At 40.9% G+C, this 15105-nt stretch overlaps 1 pseudogene; it reads left to right on the top strand.

Moving 5' to 3' along the window:
* The first annotated feature begins 11245 nt into the window (after window positions 1-11245).
* LOC118575542 lies at window positions 11246-13166 on the top strand (annotated as a pseudogene).
* The last annotated feature ends 1939 nt before the right edge of the window (window positions 13167-15105 follow it).

The raw sequence follows: 15105 nt of genomic DNA, 5'->3' as shown, positions 1-15105 counted from the left end.
TCTCTACAATCTGGAATTACTTTGCCTACTATGTTACCTGAAGGATGGGCTCTTATACTTATGGATTTAAAAGACTGCTTCTTTTCAATACCCTTACAAGAAAAAGACAGAGAAAGATTTGCCTTCACGTTGCCTACTTATAATAACTCTCAACCGGTTAACAGATATCAATGGAGTGTCCTCCCACAGGGAATGTTAAACAGCCCAACCCTGTGCCAATATTTTGTACATCAGCCATTGGAAGTGCTACATAAAAATTTATCTAAATCTATAATTTATCATTATATGGATGATATTTTACTGGCTGACTGAAATGCAGATACTTTAGAAAGAATGTTTGAGAAGTAAAGAAAATTTTGCCTTGCTGGGGATAACAAATTGCTACTGAAAAGACACAAAGATGACATTCTATTATTTATTTAGCATATAAAATGGGTCTACAAAAAATTAGGCTCCAAAAGATGAAAATTAGGAGAGATTGATAACGGACTTTTTTATTTTTAACATCATAAACAGGATTTTTTTATTTTTTAAAATTTATTAAACTTTACATACCAGCCATGGATTCCCTAACCTCCCTCCTCCCGCCTCCCCACCCTCTCTCCAGCCCATCCCCCTTTCCCATCTCTTCCAGGGCAAGGACTTCCCTGGGGATTCAGCTAAACCTGGTAGATTTGGTCGAGGCTGGTCCAATCCCCTCCTCACCCACTGAGCACAGTGTCCCTGCATAAGCCCCAGGTTCCAAACAGCCAGTTCATGCACTAAGGACAGGTTTGGGTCCCACTGCCTGGGGGCCTCCCAAACAGTTCAAGCTAATCAACTGTCTCACTTATCCCAAGGGCCTGATCAAGTTGGGGGCTCTTCAACTATTGGTTCATAGTTCATGTCTTTCCACTAGTTTGGCTATTTGTCCCTGTGTTGTTTTCAATCAACGGTCTCAACAATTCTCAATCATACATGTCCTCCTCTTTCTCACTGATTGGACTCCTGGAGCTCCACCTGGGGCCTGGCCGTGGATTTCGGCATCCACTACCATTAGTTATTGGATGAGAGTTCCAGCATGACTGTTAGGGTGTTTGGCCATCTGTTCATCAGACTAAGTCAGATCAGGCTTTCTCTCAACCATTGCCAGCAGTCTACAGAGGATGTATCATTGTGGATTTCTGGGGACCTCTCCAGCACTTTGTGTATTCCTGTTCTCATGTGGTCATCATGTATCATGGTCTGTTATTCCTTTATCTCCCTTTCTGTTCTTGATCCAGCTGGGATCTCCCGATCCCCTAAGCTTTCTTTCCCTCAAATCTTGCCCTTCATTACTCTCACTGTTGTCCAGGTTGTTCATGTAGATCTCATCCATTTCTCTGTCATTGGGTGATCCCTGTGTCTTTTCTAGGGTCCTGTTTTTGGGGAGCATCCCTGGAGTTGTGAGTAACAGTCTAGTCATCTTTGTTTTACATCAAGTATCCTCCTATGAGTGAGTACGTACCATGTTCGTCCTTCTGAGTCTGGGTTACCTCACTCAGGATGATTTTTTTTCTAGATCCATCCATTTACCTGCAAACCTCATGATGTCATTGTATTTCTCTGCTGAGTAGTACTCCATTATGTATATGTACCATAATTTCTAGATAGGTACCACATATCTAATCAAGACCAGATAAATTACTTAAACAGTCCAATAACAAACCCCCAAGGAAATAGAATCAGTCTTTAAAAGTCTCCCAACCAAAAAAAAGCCCAGGGCCAGATGGTTTCAGTGCAGAATTCTACAAGATCTTCAAAGAAGAGTTAATAACAATACTCTTTAAATTGTTCCACACAAAAGAAACGGAAGGAACATTACCAAACTCCTTCTATGAGGCTATAATTACCCTGATTCCTAAACAAAACAAAGATGCAACAAAGAAAGAGAACTACAGTAGGTTTTATACCAGGGATACAAGGGTGGTTCAACATACAAAAGTCCATCAATGTAATACAACATAAAAACAAACTCAAAGAAAAAAAACCACATGATCATCTCACTAGATGCAGAAAAGGCATTTGACAAAATCCAACACCCCTTCATGATAAAGGACTTGGAGCAATCAGGAATACAGGGAACATACCTAAACATAATAAAGGCAATCTACAGCAAGCCAATAGCCAACATCAAATTAAATGGAGAGAAACTCAAAGCAATACCACTAAAATCAGGAACAAGGCAAGGCTGTCCCCTCTCCCCATACTTATTCAATATAGTACTTGAAGTTCTAGCCAGAGCTATTAGACAACATAAGGAGATTAAGGGGATACAAATTGGAAAGGAAGAAGTCAAGCTTTCTCTATTTGCAGATGACATGATAGTATACATGAGTGACCCAAAAAATTCAACCAAGGAACTGGTACAGCAACATAGCAGGATACAAGATCAACTCAAAAAAATCAGAAGGCCTCCTATATACAATTAACAAACAAGCTGAGAAGGAAATCAGAGATACATCACCCTTTACAATAGCCACAAATGATATAAAATACCTTGGGGTTATGCTAACTAAGCATGTGAAGGACCTATATGAGAAGAACTTTAATTCCCTGAAAAAAGAAATTGAAGAAGATGTCAGAAAATGGAAAAATCTCCCATGCTCATGGATAGGCAGGATTAACATAGTAAAAATGGCAGTCTTACCAAAAGCAATCTACAGATTCAACACAATTCCCATCAAATTACCAACACAATCCTTCACAGATCTGGAAAGAATAATACTCAACTTCATATGGAAAAACAAAAAACCCATGATAGCCAAAAGAATCCTGTACAATAAAACAATCTCTGGAGGCATCACAATCCCCAACCTCAAGCTCTACTATAGAGCTACTGTAATTAAAACAGCTTGGTACTGGCATAAAATCCGACATGTGGACCAATGGAATCAAATTGAAGACCATGACATTAATTCACACACCTATGAACATTTAATTTTTGAAAAGAATCCAAAAATGTACAAAGGAACAAAGAAAACATCTTCAACAGATGATGCTGGAATAACTGGATGTCACCATGTAGAAGGCTGCAAATAGAACCATACCTGTCACTATGCACTAAAGTTAAGTCCAGGTGGATCAAAGACCTCAACATAAATCCAGTTACTCTGAATCTGATAGAAGAGAAAGTAGGAAGTAGTCTTGAAAGCATTGGCATAGGAGATCACTTCTTAAATATGACACCAGTAGCACAGACACTGAGAGTAACAATCAAGCAATGGGACCTGTTGAAACTGAGAAGCTTTTGTAGAGCAAAGGACACAGTCAATAAGACAAAGTGACAGCCTACAGAATGGGAAAAGGTCTTCACCAACCCCACATCTGACAGAGGGCTGATATCCAGAATATATAAAGACCTCAAGAAATTAGACATCAAAATGCCCAACAGTCCAATTAAGAAATGGGCTATAGAACTAAACAGAGAATTCTCAACAGAGGAAGTTGAAATGGCTGAAAGACATTTAAGGAATTGCTCAACATCCCTACTCATGAGGGAAATGCAAATAAAAACAACTCTGAGATACCACCTTACAGCCTTCAGAATGGCTAAGATCAAAAACACTGAAGACAGCTTATGCTGGAGAGGATGTGGAGCAAGGGGAACTCTCCTCCACTGCTGGTGGGAATGCAAGCTTGTACAGCCACTTTGGAAATCAATATGGTGCTTTCTTAGAAAATTGGGAATCCATCTCCCACAATCACCATTGATTGATTTTTTTCTCTCAATGTCTGTGCTACTGGTGTCATCTCAGAATAAAAGTGGGATGTTGAAGTCTTCCACTCTGAATGTGTTGCGTTTGCTGTGTGATTTAAGTTTTATTAATGTTTCTTTTACACATGTGGGTACCCTTATATTTGGGTCATGAATATTCAGAATTGAAACTTCATCTTGGTGGATCTTTCCTGTGTTGAGTATGTAATGTCTTTCTTGATCTGTTTTGATTGATTTTAGTTTGAAGTCTATTTTGTTAGATATTAGGCTAGCTACACCAGCTTGTTTCTCAATTCTATTTGATTATAGAGACTTGCCATCCTTTTATTCTGAGGTAGTGTCTGTCTTTGAAGATCAAGTGTGTTTCTTGTATCTAGCAGAAGCATAGATCCTGTTTTCATATCCATTCTGTTAGCCTGTGTCTTTTTACAGGTCAATTGAGTCCATTGATGTTTAGGAATATTAACGACCAGTGATTGTTAATTCCTGTTATCTTTTGGTGGTAGAGTGTGTGTTTCTCTTCTTTGAGACTTACTGCTTTGGGGTTATCCATTGCCTGTGTTTTTGTGGGTGTATCTGACTTCCTTAGGTTGGAATGTTCCTCCTAGTGCTTTCTGTAGTGCTGGATATGTGGATAGGTATTGTTTAAATCTGGTTTTGTCTTGGAATGTCTTGTTTACTCTGTCTATGGTGTTTAAAAGTTTTGCTGGGTATATTACTCTATGCTGGCATCCATAGTTTCTTAGTGTCTGTTTTACATCTGTCCAGGACCTTCTGGCTTTCAAGTTCTCCATTGGGAAGTTGAGTGTTAATCTGATGTGTCTGCCTTTATAAGTCACTTGGCCTTTTTCCTTGGCTGCTCTTAATATCCTTTCTTTACTCCGTATGTTTTAGTGGTTTAATTATTATGTGGCAAGGAAACTTTTGGGGGGTCTACTCTGGTGTTCTATAAGCTTCTTGTGTCTTCATAGGTATTTCCTTCTTTAAGTTGGGAAACTTTTCTGTGATTTTGTTGAATATATTTTCTGTGCCTTTGGGTTGGCATTCTTCTCCTTCTATCCCTATTATTCTTAGATTTGGGCTTTTCATGGTGTCCCAGATATCATGGACATTTTTTTTTTGTTATGACTTTTTTTGGCTTTGGTATTTTCTTTGATATAATCTGTTCCCTCTATTATATCCTCTACACCAGAGGTTCTCTCTTCCATCTCTTGTATGTTGGTTATGCTTTCATCTGTGTTTCCTGTTTGTTTACTCGGATTTTCTGTTTCCAGCATTCCCTCTGTTTGTGTCTTCTTCATTGTTTCTATTTCACTTTTCAGGTCTTGAACACTGTCCTTCACATGTTGAATTGGTTTTTCATGGTTTTCTTGGCAAAAGAGATTTATTGATTTCTTCCAACTTTTTGTTTGTCTTTTCTTCTATTTCTTTAAGGGAATTTTTCATTTTTTCTTGAAATGTCTCTAGCATTTTCATGAAGCCATTTTTAAGGTCACTTCCTTCTGATTCTTCTACATTGTGATGTTCAGGTCTTACTGTTGGAAAAGGGCTGTGTTCTAGTGCCACCATATTGCTCTTTATGTTGTTGTATGTATTTTTGTTTTTTTTTCCATCTCTTCCTCTAATAGGTGCAAGAGTTGCCTGTTTCTGAGAGAGTTGTTATTGGTCCACTCTGTTCTTGTTTTGTCTGTGTCTCAGGGACCCTTTAGGTCCAATCTTAGTTCTTGGTCTAATTGGAGCTGGCAGAGTCTGAATCTCAGGGAGCTGTACTTGGTCCAATCCAACCTTGCTGATTCTGTGGCTTTATCAAGGCTCTTGGTCCAGTCAGAACTGGTGGATTCTTTGTCTCAGGAAGTTACTGGGGTCACAGGCAGATGGGTATTGGGGTAGGGCATGGGTCTTGTAGATTGCAGGGTCAGATGGGGATTTTGGTGGGAGAGCCTAGCCATGGGGAATTTTCACTGCAAACCAGCAACTTGGGCAGAGTTGGTTGGGGGTTCTCTGGGACTGGCTGTGTCCCAGGGCCTGGGTCCTCTCTGGGAGGGAGAGGAATCACTCACCTCTTGGTCCAATGGTAGCTTGCAGATTCCTTGTCTCAGGAAGTTACTGGGGTCAATGGAAGATGGATATTGTCATAGGGCTTGTGTCTTACAGATTGCAGGGTCCGATGGAGGGATTTGGTGGAGGAGCCTGGCCTTAGGGCATTTTCCCTGCTGGCCAGCAACCGGGGCAGAGTTGGTTGTGAGTTCTCGGGTATAGGGAACATGGGCTGGCTGAAGAAATCCACCCTGACCATGGAGCCCAGAACTTAGGAAAATGGCTCAGATCAGGGCTGAAAGAAACATAGTTGGGCTCAGTCAGACCAGAGCCATCTCTGCTCTGGCCAACTGACTTGTGAAACCAACCAACAACAGAGCAGGATAGTAGATCCTTGGGCCAGGGATTGACTCTACCCCCAAGACATCTTGTGTAAACTGCCCTACCTTGTCTGTTAGAAAAAGTCTGTTCTTTCCACCCTAGTAGAGGCGGCTACTCTCCTGGAATCTTCCTTCCCAAATAAATCTCAAACAGTTTTGAGTGTGAAGATCTTCATTCCCTGGCATAGAGAAGATACTTGCTGAGATGTCTCCCAGTGGACAAAACAAGACAGAGCTGTAAGAGCAGAGCAAGGAGGAGCTGAACAGAAGATCTTTGCTGAGACATTCCTCACTAGATAGAGCAAGAGAGAGATATTAAGTACAATTTTTTTCCAGAGAGAGAGTAGATGGCTACATTTCTGCAGGGGTTTCCCATTTTGCAGTGTGAAGCAAAAGAAGCAACATCTTAGGCCAGAGAAGCAGAGCTCTGCTAGGAAACCCCCTTAAGTGGGGGCTGAGCAAAGCTCAGTTGTAGGGGTTCTCCAGGAGAGGAGCAGGATTGCTATATCCTGCAGGGAGGCCATCCCCCATCACACCAGTTGACTTGCCCAAGGAGTCAGGATACCCTTCTCTTCTGAAGCAGTTAAAGGCCTGACTCTCCTGAGAAGTCAGAAAAATTTGCCTTCCAAAGTTGGGCTACTTCTTTGCATTTTCAGCCATCAAAGCTGTGCTAAACAGCTCCAAGTGTCTGGGACACCTTCAGGGCAGAGATGTTGTTCTGAGCAGCTCAAGGTTTCTGGGATACCTCACCTTCCAGGGCTGAAGTGTCTTCTTGCAGTTCAGCCATCAGAGGTGTCCTAAGCAGCTCAAGGTGTTGCCTGACTCCCAGGTAGTCAGGACACCAAATGCACAGAGTTGCAAAAATTTCAGACCAAACCCAGAGTTGTTGCAATCAATTTACTTACATTTTTGGTGCCAAAACCTGGGACACCAAACCCACAGATTTGCAAAACTCACCTTTTGTAACCAATTTACTTACAGTTGGGACTCAAGAACCAGTTTTTTAGACCATAGTTATATTTATCTACCAATACAGTATTTTAGAAACAGCAAAGGGCTTTCACCTAAAAAGCAAAGTAGCACTGACTCTGAAACAACATCACCATGTCTTTGGTACATGGGGGCTTAGCTTTGCTCACTATCAGCTTAACCAAACATCTGTGATACCAATTGATTCCCAGTGAGGAATACCTTTTCTATTCAGAGTCCTCAAGGACAAAAAAATTGAGAAAGAAGATACAGCCAGTATATGAGAACCCCAGTGGTAGAGCAGTTGCCTAAAATGTACAAGAACCTAGCTTCATCGCCAGCAGTGCCAACACAAAACATTGTTTTTAGTGGAATTGATCTTCCTGCTTCGTCCAGGACTACCCTGCTAACTATTTAAAGTATTGTGGATAAACAAGTAGATAATTTGTCTCCTGCTCATTTCCCCAACAAGGTCTTTCCCCCTGACCTCTGCTGTTACTATATAGTTAGATCTCAATGCTGTGTTCTGAATACATCTTTCCCTCTCTCTCTCCTTCCCTCCCTTCCATTATCCTCCTCTTGTGTAATTTCACTAATTCTCTCTGGATTAGTGACTTAGCTTGTCAAGGTGCTTTAATCCCCCAAATTTGAGAAAGCAAATTAAAATGTGTATTTTCTTTATATATGTAAAAATGGCATAAAAACTTAAATGAATATACTGAGTTGAATTGTGTCCCTAAAAAATGTTAACCTCAACTCTCAGTGCCTGTTACTACAGGACAGGCCACAAGGGTGGGCCTGATGCACTGGGACAACTGTCTTAATGCCATGAGAAGAAAGGCAGGGAGAGCATTGGGTGAAGAGAGGCTGGAACTGGAGTGTTGGAATTGCAAGCTAAGAACACCAAGTATTTTAGGAAAGGATTCCACAGTCACAGAACAAGACCCCAGTTTTGTCCCTCAAAACTGTGACAGCACATCTCTTGCCACCTAGTTTCCTACATCAGCTGTACAAAATGAACTTGTTTCAAGATTTTGTGCAATCTATAAATACAGAATAAAAGTAATTTATACAATTGAGTGTAGTTCCAGATATCCTTGGGTGTGTGTTCTTCAACTGGAGAGATGTCAGTTTCTGTTAGGTACCAAGATGTCTGGAACCAAACATGAACCATGGAAAGTACTAGCTAGGCCAGAGAAAAAGTCATAAGCCCCTTTTAAGAGTAGTAACCAGAGGCCCTCAAAGATAAGAGAACATCCCACAGTCAGGTGCCATGACAACTGACCGTAAAGAGCATTCCATGGTCAGGTAGCCTAGCAACAGAATAAATGGCCCCTGACCAGTGACCTTAGCCGACATCTTGCAGTTGCATGATCTGCCTTACACGTCTTGTACCCCTTCCATGTTCTACACGCCCCTTTTCCCCTTCCCTCCTACCTGCCCCTTCCCCTCCTATGCTATATAAACTTTGCAGATTAAAATAAAGATTGGAAGCTTGATCAGAATCTTGTATTGCTGTCCTCCTTTGTGTCGCCATTCCCTTTCATTCACTCCCACAGGTGGGTCACCCCCGTTGAAACCCTGCTGGCCGGGGCAAGTTTCCCAGACCTACACTGTTAAAAGGAAATTAGCCCTTTCTTTCCAAGCAGATAACACTTGTCAATAGTTCCTAGACATAGGGGGATTGTGTGCTCATTTCCCACTTCCATGCTGGGATTTGGTCTGCCTTCGGCTTGCACAGGTTTTTTTTTTTTTTTTTCTTTTTCATGGTGTTGCAGTTTCTGTGAGGTCATATGTGCATCTGCCCTAATATGTCCAGACATTTCCTTGTATTCTTCCACCACCTCAGATTATTATACTCTTTCTTTGTCCTCTTCCTCAATGATCTCTGAACCTTTCAAGGGTAGGATGAGGTCCATATGCTCCCTTTAGGGGTGAGCATTCTTCTGTCTCTTATTCTCTGCACCTTGGCCAGTTGTGGGCCACTATGTTAACCACTGTTTACTGCAAATCAAAGCTCCTTACATGAGGAATAAGAGATACATTGGTCTCTGGCTGTAATAATAAGTAAGATTAATACTATGTCAATTTAGCAGCATAGCAGTATTACGTTCTCTCCTAGGACCTAGGACTGCTAGCTATATGTTCTTGGTCTCATAATGGTGCTAGTATGGGTTTTATCTTGTGGAAAGGAACTTAAATCCAATCAAAAAGTGGTTGGTTACACCAATACTATTTGAGCTACTATTACACTAATGGCCATGTGTTATGCCGATCATTGTTGTAGCTCAAAGGATTCATAGATAGGTATGACTGATGATTACTTCTCTCCAATGGTGGCCTGCATAGCACCTTCCAGTATATGAAAAGTAGCCAGCAGGGATGAAGTATTTAGGTCATTACCGACTTGATTCTGTCATGTTCTATGACTCAAGTATGGGTATCTTCAACAAGTATGGGTCAATGAAAATAAAAGGCCATAATGTTATGATATTTTGAGTCATATCTGGTATCTGTACTCTGAAGTATATGAATACATGACTGGTACCTCAATTCTGTTCCATTGATGATTGTTTTTGTTTTATAGTAAAACCACACAGCTTCCATGTCTATGGATTTATCAGTCCTATGAACTGGAAGAGAAAATTTTCATATTTATGTTTTTCCCTGCCCTGTTTTCCTTTTCCTCTTTCTTGTTCTTCAGGCATTTCTTACCTATTCTTGAATCTTCACTGCAACCTGTGAAGTTCAGATTCAACTTGTCAAATTTCTTAAAAGTCTCTGTTGGGATTTTTATTAGAATCATTAAATCTGTTTATGAGATTTGTTAGAATTGATATATTGATACAAGAATTCTGTCCATAGATATTTATCTCCATTTATGTGTGTCTTATTGATTATCTTCTAATAAAACTTTATAATGGTCTATAAAAGGCTCTCCCACATTATTAATTTTATTTTAAGGCACTTTAATTTTTCCACTACTGAAATTTATTAGAATATTATGATTTTTGTTATTATAAAAATTAATTTTAAAAATTCATTTTACATTTGTTCAATATGTTAAGTAAATATATTCTTGTATTCTTTGCATTGTATGTTTTAAATATTTACTTATATCTTATTTAATTTTTAAATTTTTAGAAATGAAAATACAATCACATCCTTTGCTTTCCTGTTTCCCTTCCTTCCATATAATCTCCTCCTGGAAGCCTCTCAAATTTGTGATCTCTTTTCCTTAATTATTATACACACATACACACACACACACACACACACACACACACACACACACAAATATATAAATACAATCTTCCCAGTGTATATGAAATCATATGTAAATAGTGAAAAATATCATCCCTGGGGAAGAGTAATTCTGTAGCAGTCTGTAGTTCTTTGTTTAGGGGTGGAACCCTGTGAGATTTGCCCCTTTCAAGTTAGCAAATTGATTGGTATCGTCCTTGTTCAGGTCTTGTTTATGCAGCCATATTGTTGACATATCATGGGTGAAGCTTCCCTTTCATTTCTGTTTCCTGTAATCATTCCTCCCCCTCTTTATGGTACTCCCTGAGCCCTAGGCACAGGAGTTGTGGTAAATATATCGTGTGTGTGTGTGTGTGTGTGTGTGTGTGTGTGTGTGTGTGTGTGTTTGTGTATGTTGGGGCTAGACATCCCACTAATCACTTTTTATCTCAATTTAAATGGTTGTGGTTTTCTGCAATGGTCTCTCTGTTGCAAAGAGAAGCTCTTTTGGTGAGGGAGGAGAGCTACACTTATTTGTAGTAAGTGGAATTCACTAAGGAATTTTACTGATTTAGTAAAATGGTAGTACTGCATTCTCTTCTATGACTCATGACCTCACTAGTGCCAGATAACTATCTAGCTGTCAAGTACCGGGCATGATTTGCCTGCAGTTGAGTAGGCCTAAGTCTAATTCGCGAGCGGTTTATTGGGTTTCAGCAGCAGCTGTGGAAATTAAGTGTTGGAGAGTTCTGATGTCAAATTTTTAGACAATAACAGATTCTTGAGCTGAGCCATGAGTATGGTTGCAAATTGAAAGGGAACAGTGAGGGAAGTATGCATATCTGTTCAGAGAAGTCCAGTGGCTTCCCCCAGAAGTGAAATGTGGTCTGAGGGATGGTATGACTACAAGTGACTTCCAGGAAAACAAGCGCCTCCTTGGAGCCATCCCAGTGATGGCAACCATAGATTAATTAATGTTGTGCCAAAGAGACTGCCTCTGGGAGACAAGAGATCATCTCTGCTAGCCAGACCCGATGAAGATACTGTCACATGGATTACCAAGAATGGGATGAGGGCGCTGTTTTTCTCAGGATCCAAAAAGTGGCCCACCTTACAAAAGAGGCCATTATGGCTACTGATGGTCAAGAGATGAGTATTCCACAAGCCAACAGACTGAATACAGGGCCATGAGAAATGGCTTTAGAAGGAAATGTTTCTACTCTTCCCATTATTCAAGACAACGATCTCCCCATAAACAGGGCACTCCTTTTTTGAGAGAATCTCCTGTGGGCGGGAAGGACTCCCTACACAGCAGATTTGGCTCCAGTCTCAGCAGTAGAAGCAGGATGCGCTCCTTCCATCAGCCTCGGCGTAGATGTAAGGAGAGAGCCATCCAGTTTTTGACAACATCAAGAGATACTGTGCCCTCAAGTTCTTCATCCAAGGTGTTAAAAAAAAGCCCCAGCCAGCTGACTACTGAGAAGGAACAGACTGAGGCTGCAAGCAAATGGGCTAATGAAATCCCAAGAAGTCAGAAGGAAATAACTTGGCTGAAATTTCTGAGTTTGAGACGGGATCCAAGGGACCATTATGTATCAACCAGACAGAAGAACCCGAGTCAAATGCAACACATGACATAGAACTGAGAGAAGAGAGCCAGCTTAGCAGTTGCTCAAAGGCAATTGCATCAAAAATCACAGAGCTTGAGAAGGTTTACCAACAAGTCTGTGAATCTTTCGTGATGGTGATGGAAAGGCTGGTTGAAAAGGATCCTTCCTCAACAATTCCCGCTCTTACAGCCCCTGCTCTTTCTCGACAATTGGATACCTGGAGCTCCACCTAGGACTATAAGAGTATGAATTGTTGAGACCAAGATTGGAAAAAGCACAGGGACAAATAGCCAAATGAATGGAAGCACATGAATTATGAATCAACGTCTGTGGAGTCCCCAGCTGGATCAGGCCCTCTAAATAAGTGATACATTTGAATAGCTTGAACTGTTTGGGAGGCATCCAGGCTGTGGGACCAGGACCTGTCCTTAGTGCATGAGCTGGCTGTTTGGAACCATGGGCATACACAGGGACACTTTGCTCAGCCTGGAAGGAGGGGACTGGACCTGCCTGTACTGAATCCACCAGGTTTAAATGAATCCCCAGGGGAGTCTTGGCCCTGGAGGAGATGGGAATGGAGGGGAGGGAATGGGGAGAAGGTGGGGGTGGGGGCGGGAGGGGGGAGGACAGGGGAACCCACGGCTGATGTGTAAAATTAAAACACAAATATAATAATAATAATAAAAAGAAAAAAAGAAAAACCAAAAAAGAAAAAAAAAGACATAAATGGTGGAAACCAATCTGAGCACAGTTAGAGTCACACCAGTTGAAGGTGGTGCACAAGCACAGAGACCTTGTGACATAGAGAATAATGGGGTGATTGCTCAACAATAAGCTGACATGACCATGGCCATGGTCATGAGTACGGAAGTCTGAGTTTGACAGGTGTTCTCCATATTTTTAAAGCAGATTCCACAAATAGTAGAGATAAACAAGCAACAGAAAAGAAGTAAGATGCAAATGAGTTCTTTGGATGTGTTTAAAAGGTAGAAGTTGTTAGACTAACCTGTGCAGGGAGCAAAGGAAATGTAAAAATAGACAGCCCATAGTGGTGGGCTCTAGAATATAAGATTGTGAGTTCCTGGTACATTTTAGTCTTTGTTTTCAAAGCTCCACATGAACAGGTGATAGTATACATTGTGTAGGATTATGGGCTTATTGAAGTTTCATGTACCCTTTTAGAATCTTTAGCTGAGTTATGAATTAAATAAATATAAATAAGGTTCAAAGAAGAAATACAAAATTAATTCTATACACAGGAGTCCCACATTAGTGTGAGACTCAGGAAAAGCCAGATTAGGAGAGCAGCCAGGCTCTGGAAGTGGTGGGCTCAGGTTGTATGAGCAAACACATGGTGAATAAAGATTAACCTGTTAGCAAATAGGAGTCCCTAGGGTGATAAACACCCTCTGAGGAGCAGTTCTTCCCAGAATAGGCACTTGTAGTTGTAAAATCTTCTTTCAGATGTGAAATCATCTTACAACTACTATGTTTATAATTTCTGAAAATACACACCTGGTAATATGTCAATGAGTAATGTTAAGAGCAATACCTCCTGAGCTCCAATAGTTTCTTAAAGGTCTTAAACAAAGTGCCACAATCTGGACAGTTTAAAATGGTAGAAAGTTATAGTATCTCATTGAGGATAGAAGCCCCATGTCAAGTTATGTGCAGGCCATACTCTCAGTGTCAGCCATAGGGGAGAGTATATTCTGTGTGCTTTTCCTACTTTCTGGCATTACTGGAAATTCCCATCACTCTGACCTCTGCCCCTGTTATCATGGGCCTTTCTCTCTGTAAGCATGTGTGGTGGTTTGGAAGAAAATGTCCCCCAAATGGAGTGGCACTAATGGGAGGTGTGGTCTTTTTGGAGTGGGTGTGATCTTGTTAGAGGAAGTGTATCACTGTGGAGGTGGGCTTTGAGGTCTCTTATATGCTCAAGCCATGTCCAGTGAGACAGTCCACTTCCTGTTGCCTGCAAAATGTGGGACTCTCAGCTTCTTCTCCAGCACCATGTCTGCCTGCATGCACCATGTCCCACCATGATGATAATGGGCTGATTTTCTGAACTCTAAGTGAGCCACCCCAATTAAACATTTTCCTTTATAAGAGTTGCTATGGCCATGGTGTCTCTTCACAGCAAGAGAAACCTTAACTAAGACAGCTTGTCTCTGTGTCTCAGCTTCCCTTAAAGGGCAGGAGCCATGTTGGCTCCATCTTACTCTATTTTAAACACAGGTTAACTAATTACATTTGCAACAACTCTCTTTCCAAACAAGGTCACATTCAAGGCCTGTGTGGATACTGAGACACAATCCAATCTAGAGCTTTGGGTCTACAACTTGACTCAGCTACCAATTAGATGTGTAATCTCAAGCAAGCTGCTGGTTCTGCCAGGGCAATTCTTTTCTGTCAATAAATGAGGGCAAGAATATTAACCCTCCAGGCCTTTTATAGAGATTTGTGTGTGCCTGGTGTAGAGAAATTATTTCTGTAGAAAAAGAGAAAATGTTAAATATAAAGAGAGAGGAAAAGATCATGTAGGTCTGAACCAAAATATGCCATTTAATCAAAGAAACCAAGGAGCACAGTGTCATTCTTTTGTCTCACATATTCTGCTTAGTACCCAGTGAAACATCTGATTAGCTCAGGGGACACTGGCTTGTATTTACTCATTTCTTAATGATGCAAGTGACAACATTTAGGTCTATTCCAGTCTCTTACTAAAGTCTAAGAAGACATGAACTGTGTTTCCTAAGTCTAGCTGTCTAATCACAAAGAATCTGTTGCTGTCATCTCCATTCCTTTCCCTCCATGTGCAAGCCAGACTTTCCACATAAAAGTCATTTTAACTTGGTCCCAAATATTCCCATGTCTTCCTTCTTAGCAGAAGGGAGAGATGTAAGACCTACTTGGCAGAAAGTAGTTGCTTTGTCAGCCTAAATTCCTTCCTTCCTTAAGGTTGGGTGGCATGGATTCAGAGATATGCTATGTCCAGAGGCTGGGATTGACTTTTTTCATTTTTGTGATCCAATTCCTGACAAGAAGTATATTAAAGGAGGGGAGGTATATCTCGACTCACAATTTAGAGACTAAAGTTCATCGTACTGGGGAAGGTGTGGCAACAAGA

Source organism: Onychomys torridus, unplaced genomic scaffold (assembly GCF_903995425.1).
Source record: "Onychomys torridus unplaced genomic scaffold, mOncTor1.1, whole genome shotgun sequence".
Lineage (NCBI taxonomy): Eukaryota > Metazoa > Chordata > Mammalia > Rodentia > Cricetidae > Onychomys > Onychomys torridus.
Note: the sequence above shows the minus strand (reverse complement) of the source record. Positions and strands in the feature narration are given on the sequence as shown.